Source organism: Bos grunniens, chromosome 9, assembly GCF_055505025.1.
Source record: "Bos grunniens cultivar Pamir isolate PY7600 chromosome 9, Bosgru_T2T1.0, whole genome shotgun sequence".
In the NCBI taxonomy this organism is placed as follows: Eukaryota; Metazoa; Chordata; class Mammalia; order Artiodactyla; family Bovidae; genus Bos; species Bos grunniens.
Window position 1 is genome coordinate 32,417,251 of NC_141173.1, and position 21,271 is coordinate 32,438,521.

The following is a 21,271-nucleotide window of genomic DNA, read 5'->3' on the forward strand; positions in this document are numbered from 1 at the left end:
GGGACCGGCAGCACCCCATCTCCCAACCCCAATCCTACTCTCTAGTCTTGGATCAAATTAAACTCTCTGAAACTCTGACACAACCCTGGGGTCCTGCTCTAGGAGAAGAAGAAATCTCTGAACTCACTGACATTTAGTTTCTGTCGCTCTGGTAGAAAAATACTTGAAATAGAAACTGGGTATAGACGAATAGATACTCTTGTCCCTCAGTCTCCAAGAAGGATTGTTTCGAAAGCCCCCTAACAACACCAAAATCTGTGGACATTCAAGTCCCTTATACAAAGGATGTAGTATTTCATATAACCTACACACATTCACCCGTATACATATATCATTGCTAGATTACTTATATAATATCTAATTTAATGTAAGTACTACCAGCTTCCCTGGTGGCTCAGATGGTAAAGAATCTGCCTGCAGTGCAATAATCCTGAGTTCACTCCTTGGGTAGGGAAGATTCCCTGGAGAAGGAAATGGCAACCCACTCCAGTATTCTTGCCTAGAGAATTCTATGAACAGAGGAGCCTGGGGGCTACAGTCCCTGGGGTTGCAAAGAGTCAACCACGACTGAGCAACTAATACTTTCACTTTCTTTCACTACATAAATAGTTGCCCATGACCACCCAATTCAAGTTTTGCTTTTGGAACTTCTTAGAATTTTTTAAAAATATTTTTGATCCACAGTTGATTAAATTCACCCATATAGAACCTGTAGATACAGAGGGCCAACTATATACATTGCTTTTATATCTCAGTTCCAGAGTCCATGACTTCAGGCTGAAACGCAGTCCTTCCCTTCCTGGACAGTATTCTAAGTTAGGAGACTATGAATAAAAATGCAAGAGCAAGAGTAGGTCTTATGGTAATGTTGCACAACTGCCATCTAGTTTGATATCTGGCACATAATTATACTTAATATGTATTCAAGGAATGTTCAAATGCATGGATAGGCAAACTCAAGTATATAATAAGTTGTTGCTAACCACCCAGAGGAGCACATGATAAGGGAATAATGAGAAATTTTAAACGTAAGTACAATAAAGAGAGACTGCTAAGGACTGGAGTCACCACCAATTTCTTCACTGAAGGAGAAAGAACTAAGATGGTACTTGAAGAGTAGAATTGGTTCAATAAAGAGACAGGATGAGTAGAGAATGTGGGCAGGTAAGCCAGGGTACAGAGAGGCTGAAAAGGTCACAAATTAAACTGAAGTAATTTCGGTACCAATACAATATACTTTCTTCTACTCTTTTCTAAACACAGTACGTGGCAGGGATCTGTTGATAATATTTGATGAATAAGGGATGGATGGATGGAGTGGAAAAATGTTAAGAATAAACTTTTTTTTTTAATTAAAAGAATTGGGTCTGAAATCTTGAGACAATTTAGCCTCTACCTAAAGTTCAGCTTTTATTTTTTTTTAATGCTCTTAACTTTTATTCTAACAGCAGAACAGATATCTATGGAGGATTGCACAGTTCATCAGCCTCATACACTGTTTGTTTGTTTTTTAACCTGGAATTCAAGCAATTCTAGGACTTATTGGGTAAACTGTTTCTAACTCTGCCCACCTAAAAAGAGCTCTAAGTTCATATCATTGTTTAGATAACTGTTCTGCAATAACAGTTAATGTTGTGTTTTATAATTTACTAACCTCTCTCACATATGTTGTCTCATTTATTCCTCACAATCCAGCCTCTGAAGTAAATCTGCATGTTTAGACATAGGGAACTCAGACCGAGCAGTCTCGCTTACTTCCTATAATTTACCAGCCAATAAATTGTGTTAAATAGTGATTAGTACCAAGGCCGCAAAGAACAAAGGGTTTTATTTGTGTTCTTAGTAAGTAAGTAAAATCCATGTCTAACTCTTTGTGACCCCATGGACTGTAGCCTACCAGGCTTCTCTGTCCAGGGGATTTCCCAGGCAAGAATACTGGAGTGGGTTGCCATTCTTTCTCCAGGAGATCTTCCCAACCCAGGGATTGAACCTGGGTCTCCCGCATTGTAGGCAGACACTTTACTGTCTAAGCCACCAGGGAATTACATTTGTGTTCTTAAGAACTGCAACTCAGGAGACACAGATTCCAGTAAAACCGAAAGTGTTCTGGGGAAGAGGAGGAGTCAGGGGTTTATAATGGCAAAAAGCCACGAGGTTATCAGAGTTGCCCAGTGAGAACTGCCACTGACCCTGACACAAGTCAGCAAATATGTGTCCTTAAGGTATGACGAGTTATTCTGGCGAGGCATGCCATAAGGAGATAGGCTGTTTTGAGTTATTTTTAGGATAAGGGTCAATAAGTATCTTGTGTTTCTGGCAGATCTTTTGGAGGCCTTCGTTAGGACAATAAGTGGTCAAAGGGTCAGATTTCTTCCAGGCTGAGACATGTCTAAGTCACACTTTCTCAGTGGCTTCCCGGCTCTATTTTAGAGAGCTCTCTTATCAATACTGACTCCTCTTCTATTTTCCTTTCACAATGGTAACACTAGTGTCACAGCCATGCATTTCCCCAACACCGTCTTATTTTGCTCTTGTCACCTGAAGTCCTTAAAGAATGCGAAAAAAATACTAAACTGCTGGACTGCACATGTTTGTCTGAAGGAGAGGGTAAAATGGAGAGTTAGCATACTGAAGGAGTTTAATCCTGATGAAACATTAGCTGTCATTTGAGTAAAAAAGGAAATATTTACATTATAACAAGACAAGAAAAGCACATTCTTTGTTCAGCTACTCCACATTAATTATGTATATTTGGGGGAACTTCTATATGATCTCCCACAAAGTTTCCCTCCTTTTTAAATTCTCCCCCTGGAACTAAAATGCTAGAGATAAATGTTTATGGGGGAAAAAATTAAGTTTTCTCACAGAGCAAATCCCACCAAAGTGAAGTATCATAAAGAAAAAAAATTGAACTCTATTTTTTTCCTACCTGAAAATATTAGGGTACAAGTTGTCTCACAACAGGAAGTCCTAATAAGGAATGAGGGGCTGCTTTGAAAACTCACCAGCTAATTAGGCAGGTGCCAAAAGAAGGGAGGAAATTCCAGCCCATAATATTGTCCTACCAACCTCCAAGATCAGTTTTCATTCCAATCCCAAAGAAAGGCAATGCCAAAGAATGCTCAAACTACCGCACAACTGCACTCATCTCACATGCTAGTAAAGAAATGCTCAAAATTCTCCAAGCCAGGCTTCAGCAATACGTGAACCGTGAACTTCCTGATGTTCAAGCTGGCTTTAGAAAAGGCAGAGGAACCAGAGATCAAATTGCCAACATCTGCTGGATCATGGGAAAAGCAAGAGAGTTCCAGAAAAACATCTATTTCTGCTTTATTGACTATGCCAAAGCCTTTGACTGTGTGGATCACAATAAACTGTGGAAAATTCTGAAAGAGATGGAAATACCAGTGGCCTGCCTCTTGAGAAATCTGTATGCAGGTCAGGAAGCAACAGTTAGAACTGGACATTGAACAACAGACTGGTTCCAAATAGGAAAAGGAGTATGTCAAGGCTGTATATTGTCACCCTGCTTATTTAACTTATACGCAGAGTACATCATGAGAAACGCTGGGCTGGAGGAAGCGCAAGGGAATCAAGATTGCTGGGAGAATTATCAATAACCTCAGATATGCAGATGACACCACCCTTATGACACAAAGTGAAAAAGAACTAAAGAGCCTCTTGATGAAAGTTAAAGAGGAGAGTGAAAAAGTTGGCTTAAAGCTCAACATTCAGAAAACAAAGTCATGGCATCTGGTCCCATCACTTCATGGCAGATAGATGGGGAAACAGTGGAAACAGTGGCTGACTTTATTTTGGGGGGCTCCAAAATCACTATAGATGGTGACTGTAGCCACGACATTAAAATACGCTTGCTCCTTGGAAGAAAATTTATGACCAACCTAGACAGCATGTTAAAAAGCAGAGACATTACTTTGCCAACAAAGGTCCTTCTAGTCAAAGCTATGGTTTTTCCAGTAGTCATGTATGGATGTGAGAGTTGGACATAAAGAAAGCTAAGCATCAAAGAATTGATGCTTTTGAACTGTGGTGTTGGAAAAGACTCTTGAGAGTCCCTTGGACTGCAAGGAGATCCAACCAGTCTGTCCTAAAGGAGATCAGTCCTGAGTGTTCATTGGAAGGACTGATGTTGAAGCTGAAACTCCAATACTTTGGCCACCTGATGCGAAGAACTGACTCATTTTAAAAGACCCTGATGCTGGGAAAGATTTAAGGCAGGAGGAGAAGGGGACGACTGAGGATGAGATGGTTAGATCGCATCACCAACTCAATGGACATGAGTTTGAGCAAACTCGGGAGTTTGTGATGGACAGGGAGGCCTGGCATGCTGCAGTCCATGGGGTTGCAAAGAGTCGGATATGACAACTGAGCGACTAAACTGAACTGAACCAACCTCCCAGAATCCTTTGCACTGGCATCTATCTCAGCCGAGAGATGCGCAAGCCACGTTGGAATAACCCTGAGTCAGAACAGATTGACACAAGCAAGATGATCAGCCAGAGACAACCCAGAAAGCTAACCGCAATACTGTAAACCCTGAGTCTGTGAGCTGCATGGCAGAGCAGTTCTCCTGATTTGCATTACCCTGCTGCTCTCTACACAAATGTTCTTCCCAATATATTCTTTTGTTTTATCAATGTGTGTCTCCCTGGATAATTCATTTCTGAGTGTTAGACAGGAGCCTATTCTCAAGCCCTGGAAGGAGTCCTCCTTCCAAAAACAGAAGTGTGTGTGTTAGTCGCTCAATCATGTCCAACTCTTTGCGATCCCATGGACTGTAGCCTGCCAGGCTCCTCTGTCCATGGGATTCTCCAGGCAAGAATACTGGAGTGGGTTGCCATTCCCTTTTCCAGGGTATCTTCCCAACCCAGGGATCAAATCCAGATTTCCTACACTGCAGGAGGATTCTTTACCATCTGAGCCACCAGGGAAGTCATAATAAAAGTACTAATTTAATTTTACTATGGAACAGCATTAGGGGTCCTAAGAGCAGGATACTCACTTCCTACAAATACAGCTTTGTTTCATACTAAGAATTATTTTGGACTTTGTGGAGTGTGGTTTTAAATGTTTCAAATAATAAAGCTTAGGCTACTTAGAATGGAACAGTCTGCTTCCCTAATACTAATTAATTTTAGTCCTCTTTCTCCCTTAATGAGAAATGAAAGCAGAGGTAATTTTTCAGGGTAAGGATGAAATGTTAGGTGTCATGAGGCAGTCACAAGTGGCTGTCATTTGATACTTTTCAAACTCAAGTATTTATAAACTGGAAACACTTTCTCCTTCCCACTTCTTTCTCTCTCCTCACACTGACATGGTAACCATGTTCACCCAAAACAGATGACAGACGAAAATGTTAATTTGAGAGATTGTATTGACATCTCTCTGGGGGAAAAAAAAACAAGTTTGAAAAGTTACTGATATATGGTGCCAGGCATTTTGATGCCTTTTGCCATAAAGCAGAACAGCGTATTCTCAAGTATATGCAATCTGTTTCAAAGTTTTATTTATTCATCTGATATCTGGCTGTTAAAGGAGAGTCACAATTGAACAATGGACTCACACTCTGAAAGGCCAGGCTACTACTCCCGCATTTCCACTGCAACCTCCTGATGTGAGAATTTTGACATTTCTATTTTGATACAGTCATGTTAAGGCAGCCTCATTGACACAATCTGTCAAAATATAAATTCACTGTTTTGTATTGCCAAGTAATTCCTGTGACCCATCTCTCTCACTCAGTATTTAACCCTTCCGCTGATTACAGGGCACTTTCATCTCCTAACTGATCCATTGTTTATGTTTGCAAAAGTTCTTAAGTGAATTTCATTCTTAGAAGAAACCAAAAGTTGCTTTAATTTTAATCTTTGAGAAGCAGTTTGGCCCCTGAAGTTTGCTTATTGTCTATCCCCCAAACAATCATAAAAAAGAAGCATGTATACTTTACCAAATCGCAAGACGACTGTCAGAGAGTTCATTGAGACTTCCTGGGTTCTTAGGAATGGACAATAAGAGAATATATTTTGGAGGTCTGCCAAAAGAAAAAAAAAAAAAAAAAGCTGTCCATGTTCTAGATTTTCAAACAAAAAACAAAGAACCATTATCAAGCAGAGAAATCAATTCATTAATTAAAATAAAGGAACAATATTATATGCAGAATAGTCAGGATTCACATGAATTCTCAGGGATTGACTGAATAATTAATACCTTGTTTAGCATGATTAAGTCACCCTTTCTGGGATGAGTGTTAGGCAGATATACAACTCCCACTTTATGTGATTTTGCCTATGTAGCAGGTTTGAATTTTACTCAGTCATGCCACCCAGGTGTGCATAAAGTGCTAATTTCTTTATATTTAAGTTAAGCTTTTCTTTAACACACAAGTCCCTATATTTGCTAAATTGGGTGAAGTCATGATACCTCATCACTTCCAGCCTTCAGGTATCCAGTTATCAAAACTGCCATTGTTCTCCTCCTCCCAATTACATGTCCTGCTCCCAGCCACCTGCCCTCTCACTCACATCTACATTCACCTCAGTGGTCTGGAGATGTGCTGGTTACTCTCCACACACCTGTGGGGCCGAGCAGACCACGCCATGTACAAACCAACATTATGAATGTGGGCAAAGATGGTCACGTGCCATATCAGTTAACAAACGACGTTGCAGCCATCAGGCTATCAGCCACTGCAACCCCCACCCAAAGCCCACCCCAACGCCTCCAGAAGGGATTCAGGATGGAGAAAACAGGATACTGGCCCTAGATAGTTAAGGCGCACTATCAAAGGATGGGTTTCAATGAACCCAAACTCTTGCATCTTCTCATGTATAGAAAAGTGCTAAATTCATCGCCTCGAGATGCCCATTTTTTCTTTAATGATCATGCACTGGAGAAGGAAATGGCAACCCACTCCAGTGTTCTTGCCTAGAGAATCCCAGGGACTGGGGGGCCTGGTGGGCTGCCGTCTATGGGGTCACACAGAGTCGGACACGACTGAAGTGACTTAGCAGCAGCAGCAGTCTTTTGCTTTTTCAACTACTTTGTTTTTGTTGCAAAAACTCCTATACATCCTGACTCCTCCCTTATCTCTTCAAAACAGTCCCTCAAAACTATCTGAGAGGCTACATCCTGGCTTAAGTCCTTGGTATGTCTGCCAAATAAAACATAATTCTCAACTTTTAGGTTGTGTTTTCCTTTTTTCCCTGTTGACAAGCAGATATAGAAATAAGAGAGAAAGAAAACAAACAAACAAAAAAACCATGGGGGTTGGGTAACATAAAAAGAAAAGCAGGCATTTGGAAAGTGGCTGAGTCAGGCTAAAGGGCAGAGACTAGATATTCTTGACCCTGTGGCTGAAGCTTCCAGGGCCTCCCCCAGGACCTGATCTTTCATGCTTCCTGAGGCCAGATTGTTGGATTTTCCCTCCATCTGTGGCCACACTACTTAACTCTGAACTACTGTGAGTGGGAACAACTTGAATCTCTATTGTTTGAAACCATAAAAAAACAAAAAGAAAAAAGAGACATAAAACACTTAGGATATCTACCTTGAAAGAAAAGCAGTTTCTGAAAAACAGCAAGTCATTTGTTCCATGTAGTCACCTAAAATTGTCCTTATAGAATAGTCTCCAGATCTACCTGCCAACAGATGTGTGGTGGCTCAGATGGTAAATAACCTGCCTACAATACAAGAGACCAGAGTTTGATCCCTGGGTTGGGAAGATCCTCTTGAGAAAGAAATGGCAACCCACTCCAGTATTCATGCCTGGAGAATTCCACAGACAAAGGGGTCTGGTAGACTACAATCTGCGGGATCCCAGTGAGTCAGACATGACTGAGCAACTTTCACACATTTTCCGTGTTACACATGAGAGAAATTTCAAATAGTTGTCCCATCTATAAAATATTTTTTATCCAATTCAGACAAAATTATACAAATAATATCAATTTTAGGGATGTTTTTCAAGCTAGAATCAAGATTTCCAAGAGAAATATAATAACCTCAGATATGCAGATGACCCCACCCTTATGACAAAAAGTGAAGAGGAACTGAAGAGCCTCTTGATGAAAGTGAAAGAGGAGAGTGAAAATATTTGCTTAAAACTCAACATTCAGAAAACTAAGATCATGGCATCCACTCCCATCACTTCATGGCAAATAGATGGGGAAACAATGGAAACAGTGAGAGACTTTATTTTCTTGGGCTCCAAAATCACTGCAGATGGTGACTGCAGTCATGAAATTACAAGATGCTTGCTTCTTGGAAGAAAAACTATGACCAACCTAGACAGCATATTAAGAAGCAGAGACATTACTTTGCCAACAAAGGTCCATCTAGTCAAGGCTATGGTTTTTCCAGTAGTCCTGTGTGGATGTGAGAATTGGACCACAAAGAAAGCTGAGCAGTGAAGAATTGATGCCTTTGAACTGTGGTGTTGGAGAAGACTCTTGAGAGTCCCTTGGACTGCAAGGAGATCCAACAAGTCAATCCTCAAGGAAATCACTCCCGAATATTCATTAGAAGGACTAATGCTGAAGCTCCAATACTTTGGCCACCTGATGCAAAGAACTGACTCATTAGAAAAGACCCTGATGATGGGAAAGATTGAAGGCAGGAGGAGAAGGGGACGACAGAGGATGAGATGGTTGGATGGCATCACCAACTTGATGGACATGAGTTTGAGCAAGCTCTGGGAGTCGGTGATGGACAGGGAGACCTGGCATGCTGCCAGGTCCATGGGCTCGCAAAGAATAGGACATGACTCAGAGACTGAACTGAACTGAATTGGGGATATTTTTAAAGTCAGTTTGCCATTATTCAACCTTACTAAAGCCATTATGGCTCAGACAGTAAAGAATCTGCCTGCAGTGCAAGGAGACCTGGCTTCTATCCCTGGGTGGGAAAGAGTCCCTGGAGAAGGGAATAGCTACCCATTCCAGTGTTCTATCTGGAGAATTCTATGGAGAGAGGATCCTGGTGGACTACAGTCCTTGGGATCCCAAAGAGTCAGACAAGACTGAGTGACAAATACTTTCACTTTCAGATGTATATATAACCTATTCTTTGAATACCTTAGATTAATTTTGTAACTTTATTAATATTTCAGTAACATTTCCATATTCCATTTATATATTTTTAAATATTCCTCACTTTCTGAGTTTTAAGGTTTTACAATTATATCAAGTTGAATATTAACATCCACTGGATATTAACTATAAGATTCTGTACAAACGTCATTATTATTGTTACTAAAATGTGGTTCCTGTCCCACAATTTTATTTACAATAATACAAACTACCATATTCCTTTAGATGTTTATAAATATCTTAATGACTTTTAAATTGAGAGGTATTTTCAGAAGCCTTTGGACACAAGATAAATGCATAACTGGTGAGAAAAGAATTAGAATTCTTGTATCATCCTTGTTACTTGAATGTCTGGTTTAAGCATTTCTATATCTGACACACTAATTTAGCTACAATATAGCGAAACCAGCATTGTGGTAATGGAATATTGATTGTACAGTGTTCAAAGACAAAGAACTTATGTTGTTGTACTTTTTATACATGCATGATAGTGCAGCCCAATATCCGTGTCAATATCTTCACAAAATGCACTCACTACCACTGTGCTCAATTACGAAATAGCCAATCTTTTGATTAAACACTTTATCTTACATAAGCCTAAAATTTAAGTAACCATGCTGGACTGGTAGAGTTCAGTACAAAAACACAGTGAAAATATACTTAACAAGTTCATTATTTTTCTAGTTTTTATTACCAAGATTTGTATTCTCATTATGATTATTTGAAAGAACTTTCTCAAATAGATTTTAATCTCACAGGGATCAAATATTAACCACATGTAGTCCATTTCCCAGCACACAAAAAAATGAGTAGAAATTTTATCAAGGTGCTGAAATATAATTTTAAAAAGAATCCCTCCTATGGGATCAGTTTTATGGATATAGTACTGATGCTCTTTTTAGAAATAAATTAGTCATGAAGAAAATAATGAAGAAATCTTATTTTTATTCACTTGGAAATGCAAACATAAGACCAAATGAGAATTTTAAGTAGAAACCAGAAGGTAATCTTGGCATCAAGATCAACAAGTCTTTATTAGAATGTTGTTTTGAGAGAATTAAGCAGTGAGGATGAGGAACAGGAAATTGTACCTTTACAAATTTGAGAGTTGAAACGGTCATTAAAATCTAAACCAACTGCCATTCAAAATTCCAACATCCCTAACAGATATTTATTCAATATCTACTTGAATATCTTCAGGACAGCTGTTCTGTTAAAAGGTTGTATCTTATATTGGGACAAAATCTACTTCTTTCTCTTAAGCTCATCTCCTATACCACAGGTGAGAGTCTAAAAGGTACAACTTTTCTGAAGTTTATTCTGGCAAAACAAATCACGGAACTCTAAAATGTACCTATTCCTTGGGCCTGTAGTTCTAGGGCTTTTACCTAAGGAAATAAGTTATATACAAGGAATATATACAAATTCCATATACGTGTGTGTACATAGTTGCTTCAGTCATGTCCAGCTCTCTGTGACACTATTGACTGTAGCCCACCATGCTCCTCCATCTATGGGATTCTTCAGGCAAGGATACTGGAATGGGTTGCCATTTCCTGCTCCAAGAGATCTACCCTATCCAGGGATCAAACTCACATCTCCGCGTCTCTGGCACTGCAGGAGGATTCTTTACCCACTGAGCCATATGGAAAGCCCAAATCCATATATTTCTGTTGTTGTTGTTCTGTTGCTAAGCTGTGCCTGACTCTTTGAGACCCCATGGACTGCAGCATACCAGGCTTCCCTGTCCTCACTATCTCCTGGAATTTGCTCAAATTCATGTCCATTGAGTCAGTGATGCCATCTAACCATCTCATCCTCTGCCTCCCACTTCTCCTTTTGCCTTCAATCTTTTTCAGCATCAAAGCCTTTGATTGTGTGGGTCACAATAAACTGTGGAAAATTCTGAAAGAGATGGGAATAGCAGACCACCTCTGAGGTTATTGATATTTGAGGTTACTGACAAGCTGGAAGCAAGATTGCCAGGAGAAATATCAATAACCTCAGATATGCAGACTACACCACTCTTATGGCAGAAAGTGAAGGAGAACTAAAGAGCCTCTTGGATGAAAGTGAAAGAGGAGAGTGAAAATGTTGGCTTAAAGCCAAACATTCAGAAAACTAAGATCATGGCACCCAGTCCCATCGCTTAATGGCAAATAGATGGGGAAACAGTGGAAACAGTGACAGACTTTGTTTTGGGGGGCTCCAAAATCACTGCAGATGGTGGCTGCAGCCATGAAATTAAAAAACGCTTGCTCCTTGGAAGGAAAGTTATGACTAACCTAGACAGCATATTAAAAAGCAGAGATATTACTTTGCCAACAAAGGTCTGTCTCGTCAAGGCTATGGTTTTTCCAGTAGTCATGTATGGATGTGAGAGTTGGACTATAAAGAAAGCTGAGTGCCGAAGAATTGATGCTTTTGAACTGTGGTGTTGGAGAAGACTTTTGAGAGTCCCTTGGACTGCAAGGAGATCCAACCAGTCCATCCTAAAGGAGATCAGTCCTGAATGTTCATTGGAAGGACTGATGTTGAAGCTGAAACTTTAATACTTTGGCCACCTGATGCAAAGAGCTGACTCATTTGAAAAGACCCTGACGCTGGGAAAGATTGAGAGCAGGAGGAGAAGGGGACAACAGAGAATGAGATGGTTGGATAGCATCACCAATTCAGTGGAGATGAGTTTGAGTAAACTCTGGGAATTGGTGAAGGACAGGGAGGCATGGTGTGCTGTAGTCCATGGGGTCGCAAAGAGTCGTACACAACCGAGCAATTGAACTGAACTGAACTGAACTTTCTCAACATCACAGTCTTTTCCAATGAGTCGACTCTTCACAGTAGGTGGCCAAATTTTTGGCTCTTCAGCATCAGTCCTTCCAATGAATACTCAGGGTTGATTTCCTTTAGGATTAACTTGTTTGATCATCTTGCAGTCTTAAGGATTCTCAAGAGTCTTCTCCAGCATCACAATTCAAAAGCATCAGTTCTTTACTTTTCAGTTTTCTTTACGGTCTAACTCTCACATCTGTACATGACTACTGGAAAACACTATAGCTTTGACCATGCAGTCCTTTGTTGGCAAAGTGATGTCTTTGCTTTTTAATATGCTGTTTAAGTTTGTCACAGATTTCCTTCCAAAGACCAGGCATCTTTTAATTTCATGGCTGCAGTCACTGTCTGCAGTGATTTAGGGGCCCAAGAAAATAAAATCTGTCACTGCTTCCACCTTTTCCCCTTCTATTTGCCATGAAGTGATGAGACTAGATGCCATGATCTTAGTTTTTTAGTACATATATGAAATTTCTTGTAAGGTATTTATATATATAAGGAATTTCTTTTATTTGTTACTTATAAAAGTAAAAATTTGGAAACAAACTACTGTTTGACAATGGAGAATTGTTAAACTATGATTAATCCATACAATAAAAGCAATGCAGTCACCAAAAATCATGTAGTAGATAAACACAGTCACAAAATATTTTAATGAAATAATGTATATAAAGTGCTTAGTAAAACTTTCTGCAACAGAGGAAACAAAAAATACATATTAATTTTTATTATTATTTTTAAATTTAGAAATGAAGCATATTCAATATAGCACTTATTTAAAATGTATATATGAACAATTATTAAAATATGACAAAATATTAATAAAATTTGTGCTAAAGTGGTGAGATTAGAAGAGATTATAGTTTTTGCTCCCTTGTCTTTCTGTAGTTTCAAGGTTTTTGCATTAAGTACGCCTTTAGTTTTTGCAATCTAAAACTAACTGCTATTTTAATAGACTTATTTCTCTAATACTTGATAAATACCTACTTTATGCCAAATACCAATGAACAGGCTTACTTGTTGTTACATAACAATGCTATATACTGATTGTGAAAGTATTTGTAAATACACACACATATATGTAAATATATACGTATAAAATAAGTACCAAAAAGAAAAAACTAAACAGGAATAATATACCAACTTTATGAAGGTTGAGGCTTCTGGAAAGGAAGAGAAGACAGTAAGTTTGTACAAGATTAGAAAGAAATGTAAATTGAGTCCATAAAGTTTTATTTCTTTTAAAAATAAAGGAAAATATCTAAAACAAATGGTAGGATGCTACCATTTTTCCATTATGGGGAGTAAGTATGATCATTCTGGGTTCCTTTTTTAAAAAGATTAACAGTATAATAAAATGTAAAACTTTTAGCAATAAATAAAACAAATACTGCACTATAATAAGAATTATAAAAAGAAATGAACATGAAAATTATGTGTTCTATGACTAAACAAGTCCACTCCAACTTAAATGAGTCCATATGTTTACCAAAGAACACATTTAAAAATGTTTATTGCAACTTTGCTCATTATAGTGCAATACTGGAATGCATGTGTCCATTAACTGTTCAATGGATAAATAAACTGTTAACAACTTAAGTGAAATATTTAAATCTCATAACATTCACCCAACTTAAAATGTACAATTCAGTGATATTTAGTAAATTTACAAAGTTGCAGTAAGATCCTTCATGTTACTTTAGAGTTAATTCCTGTTTCCTCCTCAAGAGGAAGCAACTACTAATCTACTTTCTTTCTCTATAGATTTGCTTACTTGTGGTAATTTCTTGCAACTAAAGCAAATTATGGTATAATCTTATAAAGAAAAACATATAGCTACACTCAATAATAATGATGAACTATCAGAAAAATATTACACTTAAGTAGCCACACAAACAAAAACATTTTATGCTATATTGTTTCCATTTATAGAAGTTCAAGAAGAGCAAACACAATTATGTGATGACAAAGGTCAAAATAAAGTTATCTTTAGGACAGGTATTGACTTGGAATGGAAAGCTACTGAAGTGCTGGAAATACTCTGCACGCTGACCTGGGAGGTGACTATATCGGTATACACAGATGTGAAGATTAAAAATCATTTCACTTAAAATTTAAGATTATTTTATTCTTATTTTATGCCTTAATAAAAAATTTTGAAGAAATACAGTACCCTCACACATACCAATTCTTCTTAAATCCTCATTTACCTCATTATTTATCCCCTCCCATTTCATTTACATTTATAATGCATCACTGCCAAGTTCAAACATGAATGTTCTGAGAAATGTTACCAAAGCCATTGAGATATTTAGTTAAAAGACCCAAGAAAAGACAAAGCTAATGACACAAACTCACCTTCTCTCTTCTCTACTAGTCTGTATTTCTGAAGTGATGTGTTATCATAATGGATATCTGATTGAGAAGAGGAAATGGGTTTATGAGGATAATAAAGCAACAGTGAAAGCAGAATGACACACCCACTTTAGCTGAAAATAGTGTTACAACCAGCACCACAGCCAAATTGTTATGTCTTTCTTTAAAAGAAAAAAAAAAGGAAAAAAAAGAAGGAAAGGAGGAAGTAATAAAGGACTTGCCACCCAAGCTGTTCAATTGCTTAAATTTTTACATGCCTTTTTAAAAGTGTGAAATGTATCATGTAAAAAGATTTTTTTAAAAAATTGAAGGATTTTTCCTTTTGAAAGTCACATTTAACATCTTAAAGTGGTAACACGCATTTTACTACTCTGATTTTAAAAGACTAGGGTTTGAACGTTACTATCTGGTATTCAAAAATCAGCAGTGTAAAAAGAGGAGTAACACTTCTGTGGTTTCTATGCCCTGGATAGTGTGCTTCAAGAGTAAGTCAATCATGGTAACCCAGCACCACAAACCCATCTCTAAATAGACCGCTTAACCACAGGGCAATGACACCATCTACTGCATGACCACATTCTCTAGGGAATTCCAGCCATTTGGAACCATTTAATCAATCCCTATCACAACACCTGTGTTTGACAATTTGCATCTTAAAGAGCTACTACTGTTCACCGGAGGAGGCTGTGGAGAGCATAGTTTAGTGACCCACCCAACTCTTAGCATCACTTCAAAATCATTCTTTAATGATAGAGCCATTTTCAGAAAAGACTTACGCAATCGATCAGTAGCAAATCAGAAAATAATTCTCAGGCCCTTTTATTAGAGTATTATCCCACAGTTTCAAAGTCATGTTTTTTCCTCACCCTATTCCTATTTATCCAGATATCAAAGTATAAAATCAAGCCATCAGCATCTACTCAAAAATAATAATCTTGAGCATCTGCAAGACTGTGACTTTACTGAGGTATTAATCAAAAATCTTTCAGTTGCAAGTGACAAAAAAAGCAGTAACAATTTAACCTCATTTTTTAAAGCTAATTTCTTAGGTAAATATCTATGAGTCGAGGGTTTAGTACTCATTTCAGGCTTAGCTAGATTCAGGTCCCCACTGCTCCACCTCACCTCTTTCTCCTCTTCTTTCCAAGTTGATCTCAATTTCTTTTACAGAAGAAGTAAAGAACATGACTTTAATAAGCTCTAACTGACAGTTTCAATACAGTTTATCACCCAAAAGAAAAAGTAACCCTCCCTTCCCCAACACCCCAATTCAAAGGCTGATATATCACATTTTAAGAAAAGCTTATCCTAGTTTTGAATCATGACTATCATTGAACAAATCATGAAGACCAAGAGAGAGAAACATGTAATCTAATTGGCTGTTCTGGTTATAGACCCATCCCTGATGCCGAAAAGAGAGAGCACCCAGAGGACTACATGGAGCTGAGGAGAGGATATTTCCCCAAGGAAAACTGGTGGGCCGGTACAGAAGGAAGAAGAAATGGTGAGGAAGCCAAAACAGCAGATGTCTACTGTTGTCATCACACTTACGAGCCAATTCTTTCCATGTACTCAGCAAAGGTTTTCTGAAAAACAAAATGTGTAAATCTGGTCTTCTTCAGTATTGCAAAATATTACTGTAGTGGGCCTTCAAAAAAGTTGAAAGTCATTTGAGACATTTAAATGCAGGGGTGGGGGGGAAGTACTTTCATTGTTTTATACACTTGAGAGTAAAAATTATGAAAATCCCCATAGGAAAAAGTTATTTCTGTGCCCATCCTGAATATGTTTTTAGCAATTGAATTGACCAACCCATTTAAACATGAATATTTTGACTTGGTTGTAGCAAAATGATAACCAGGATATGTAAAAATACTGGGGTTTCTTATTTGTTTCAATGATGTGTAAAGTCAAACTGATGCCTCTAAGCCTTATCCTATCTGCCAACTTTGCTACATCTGATGAAGTTGAGAGTTAGATAAAGCTGAAAGATGGGCTGAGAGTATCTGTTTTATACCATATTGATGGTCAAAAACATGAGAAACTAAAAAACTAGAAAGAAATCTGGATAAACATTTCTATAACTATAAACTTGGGATGTCAAAATATTTCTAAAGCAAAATATGAAGGCCAAAACCCATAAACTAAAGACAGATATATTCACCTGCAACAGTGAACATAGTCATTTACAAAATTACAAGAAAATGGGAAATTAGTTTTAAAATATTAAGAACACATATCATGGACAGAGGCTTCATATTTTTAATATAATACAAATTTAATTACATTAAAGTACTAATGTATTTTAAAAATCAATAAAAGGTAAATGCAGCAAAAGAAAAATGGTCAAGAAATACGTACAAGTAACTCCAAAAGAAGTAAAAGAAAAAATATAGCCCATTGACATGTGAAGAGATATTCAGATTCATTATTGATTAACTGTTAATCAAAGAAATTAAAATTAAATGTTAGCTTACTTATAATGGAAAATATTAAAACACTTAATAACACCCACTGCTGTTTTATGTTTAGATTGGGATAGCCTTTCAGAAAAGCCATTTAGCACTATATATGATTTTAACTTTTTTTTTTTTCCAGCATGATTTCTTTTTTTTTTTTTTTTTAAATTTTTAAACTTTACATAATTGTATTAGTTTTGTCAAATACCAAAATGAATCCATCACAGGTATACATGTGTTCCCCATCCTGAACCCTCCTCCCTCCTCCCTCCCCATACCATCCCTCTGGGTCGTCCAAGTGCACTAGCCCCAAGCATCCAGTATCATGCATCGAACCTAGTGTATATTCCCCTTGGCCCAGTATTCCCGCTTCTGAAATTTATACCAAAGGGTAAAACAATGGAACCATGCGAAAAGATTATGAGTGTATATATGTGTGCATTTGAGTGTATATGTCTGAGACTATGTTTTGCAAAAGTACTATAGAATAACGAACAACTTTAACTCCCTAAATGCTCGCTAACAAGGAATTAATTAAATAAGCTGAAATTTGTCTCTAAGATGGATCATCAAAAAATATTAATTGACAGTGTTGATCTCTATGTGGAGACTTAAAAAGATACTCCTGTTTTTTAGGTAATGTTAGCCTTTTCTTTGCCAACCTCAACTATTTTTTAAATATACACATGACTATGAGATCAAGATTCAGACCACATATTTCCATGCATGTTTCTCACCCCTTCTTTGGGACCATTGTTTTTTATTTAAATTCTTTGTGGGGAGAGCACATTTCTCACCACCAGCAGAGTTTTCTTCATGGCCAAAATCCACAGACATCCAGGTCACTTAAATCCTCTAAGCAAAATGGTACAAAATGGCAAGCATGCACAATTTTCCTTGCCAGAGGATATGAAACACTGAATTTTGCAGAATATTTTATGCAACTGATTCTATCCTAGTTGTGAAGCATATAAACTATCTCATAAGATAAAATAGTTATGCCCAAGCTCTAGAGACAATAATTCAGCTTATTAATCAAATCTTTCCAGAATAGGGGAAAATATTCATATGACTTATGACCACAAAACTCCCAAAAGGCAATACTAAGGATATCATCTACGGGTCTTTTGACCCGTGGGACACAGCGGGTGGGGAGGATCTAGATTACCAAACAATATAAATGATGTGTTCTCATTTTTACTTTTTGAAGTGTACATATGTGAAATGTATTAGCAATGATCATAGCTGAGTGGTACGATTACACTTGATTTTTCTTTTCTCTTTACATAACTCATAGTTTGTATGAATCTTTTATGGTTACAAATAGCACTATTCTTTTTAAGTTGTTTTCTTTTTTTTTTTTTTTAGTTTTCCTTGGAGGTGGGGGAATCACCTTATTGGTTAATTTGTAGAACTCATTAAAATATACCCTTGTCAAAACAACTATAAGCTAAAACTATTGGTATTTCATATATTCTTTAGGACAAGTCTGTTCACCTTTTATAGCCATGGCTTCATTTGCTAGGCCAGAACTTCCTAAACTTCTATGATATTTGTTGTTATCACATAAATATATATGAGAAACACTAGAATTTTAAGTAGGTTTCATTGCTTCAGAACTTTTCAGACTATTAAATACACTAACATAATATGTGGTAGTGGTTATGTCTCTAAGTCATGTCTGACTCTTGCGACCCCATGGACTGTAGCCTGCCAGGCTCCTCTGTCCATGGGATTCTCCAGGCAAGAATACTGGAGTGGCTTGCCATTTTCTTCTCCAGGTAATCAACATAATATGCAATTCCTCCCAAATTTATTTTGCTCCAGGTTTTTTTTTAAGGAAGTATCTCACAGTATTAATGTTCCAAGGAACAGAGTTAAGCAAATATTCTGATCTTCCTAACCTCCACACAACTCTATTTACAATTGGGTCCCACCAGTGGTACAATTTACTTCTCCGCCTAGAGACAGAGTTCACCTCATTTTCTCAGCCAGTCCTGATTAACCCAAGATCATCAGTGACCTTTGTTGTAAAGCTGGAAATGGAATCCTTTTTTCCATTCCTTGTTTTACTATGCCAGTCCTCAAATTCTGACAAGCTGGACTTTGACATCTTTGAAGGAGTCTTCTTCCTGAGTTTTTTTTCCTATTGTCTTGGCATTCTCGTTGAGTTTCCTTTGCAGCTGTTGTTGCATTGTTAGCTTCCTTTTCCCATTTTGCTTTTCAAATGTTGATTTTCCTTGGAGATTCTGTCTGGCAAATAAGCTTTGGACTCCAAACACTCCCTGGGTGATCTAATTTTCACCTATTATTTTAATAGGCAGCTCTAATAAGTACATGATCCATAGATCATAACCTTCAGCCCAAACCTTTCTTAGTAGTTTACAAAACTACCCTCCTTAACACTCCTCCTGGAAGTCCCAGGACACATCAAAACAAATATATTCAAAACTGAAAAAGCTTTATCTCTCCCCATGTGACATTGGTGCCTACATTAGCAAAGATGTCACTTGTCCATGTAGGTTCCAGCAGCTTCACTTACCTCTCTGCCTCACTACCAAGCCTTATTAATAATCAATTACTGTTGATTCACCTGCTTAATATCTCCCCAAAATTCTACTCCTCTTCATCACTATGGTCATTATCTTAGTTCTTATCACTTTCATTTGCCACTGAAATTATTAGTCTCCCAATTTGTATCTAATTCAATGCTAACACTCAATAAAAATATGGTGAATGAATGATTTTCCTTGTCTTGCCCGTCCAATCCACTATCTCCTCTGTGACATGGTGATCATACTAAGGCTTAAACTGGATCATTTCGTCTCACTCTGAAGGGTAAATCCTGCCCCAAAGAAAAATAAAAATTGCATTAGGCACACCAATTAATGAGTTGACTCTTACACACCTCCCTAGCCTCACCTATCACCACTCTCCGCTCAAAGCATGTCCTCCAGCCAGTGATACTGAATCTGCACAGCTTCTTAAATGGTACCAGAATCATGTTTCTCCTCTTTCTTTTGCCCTCCCCCAACCTCATGTGAACCTAATTCTTACTCAGCATTCAGGATTCAAAATGGATGTCACCACTTTGCGAAATCTCCCAATTAGCCAATATTGAGGTAGGTGTCCTTTCTATAAGACTCTATAGCACTGTATTCTTTCCTCTATTATTACACACCTCACACTGATGAGTTGTTTCCTGGTGACTTGACTGTAGTATCCTTAAGGCAGGATCTATGAATTATGCATCATCTCATGCTCAAGAATAGCTTGGGATCTGACACATAGAAAGCAACTCAGATTTAAGGTCCTCATCTATATAATGGGGGAGATTGTCTTACCAAATTTACAGAGTTATCAGAAGACCAAATACAGAGCTGCCAAATAAAATACACAAAAACTGGTTAAATTTGAATTTCAGGCACACAAGGAATAACTTTTAGTATAAGTATGTGCCATGCAATATTTGAAACATAGTTACACTAAAATTGTATTTGTTATATATCTGGAATTCAAATTTAACTGCATGCTCTTTTTTTGTTGTTGTTAATCTTGCAACCTTAATCAAATATGATTATATATAGATGAAAGTGCTTTACAGTCTATAAACATTTCTATACGAATGTAAGCAAATATAAACTCTTCCTCTCAAAATTCATTACACCTTTGAAATGAATAATGAGAGATGTTTCCACGTCAAGCCTCTGTGATTTTCATCCATAATTGACATATCTTGCTATATGAATGTATTTGCTCTTCCCAAATTAAACAATATTATTCTTGAAAATAAAAGTACATTTCTTGGGGAAATATGGTTAATTCAGGGCTACCAGATACCCAGATGCAACCTGATCACTTAAAATGATCATTACATAGAAGAAGAATGGGAGCAAGAGAAGAGAGGGAGGGAGGAAGGGAGAAAACGAGAGAAAATTACAACTGTGTTTGTATCAAGTAATTTCAAGAGGAAAATCCCTGGGGCTAACTCTTCTTTTAACACTATTTCTACATTTACTACCATACATTTACTGATCTACTGATCACTCTTTTCCACACTGATTAACCTAAATAAATTAATGAAACATCAGTTTTCTAATTACCTGCTTGATTTAAAATGTAAGAACCATTATAAATGTAAACTAGAAAAATCTCTGTCCTGGAAAGAGCTAAGATCCCTAGTTTTTCAACTATTATTCTTACCAGCTGGGTGACAGGCTGTGTCTGTCATCTTCTTTTTTTCTCATCTTTAAAAATGACAGTATATGCAAGTGATTGCTAAATTTTTGCTTAGATCTAACAGTGAAATTTTATGAACTATTCATTGATATCACCATGCAATAGACATTAGAAGAAATAAAATATGTTTTAAAATGTCCTTTTTGAGTATTAATTTATCAAATGAAACTTTATCCAGTGAAATTCACAACTCCCTTCTTCAATCTATTATAATTATACAAGTTTAGGCCACCCACAGACAGCAAGTAATGCTACCAA

At 37.3% G+C, this 21,271-nt stretch overlaps 1 long non-coding RNA gene across 4 annotated transcripts in view; it reads right to left on the bottom strand.

Annotated features, from left to right (window-relative positions):
- Positions 1 to 21,271, bottom strand: part of LOC147365749 (uncharacterized) — a 115,686-nt gene that overhangs the window by 59,832 nt on the left and 34,583 nt on the right. For 2 of the 4 annotated variants that reach the window (XR_015132711.1, XR_015132713.1), the window contains exons 1-2: positions 14,298 to 14,369; positions 5,969 to 6,052 (exon numbers count right to left, since the gene is read on the bottom strand). This is a non-coding gene — a long non-coding RNA (uncharacterized LOC147365749). Of the gene's footprint in view, positions 1 to 5,968; positions 6,053 to 14,297; positions 14,370 to 21,271 lie in introns of those variants that run through there. The other 2 variants (XR_015132714.1, XR_015132712.1) reach the window with 1 other exon arrangement.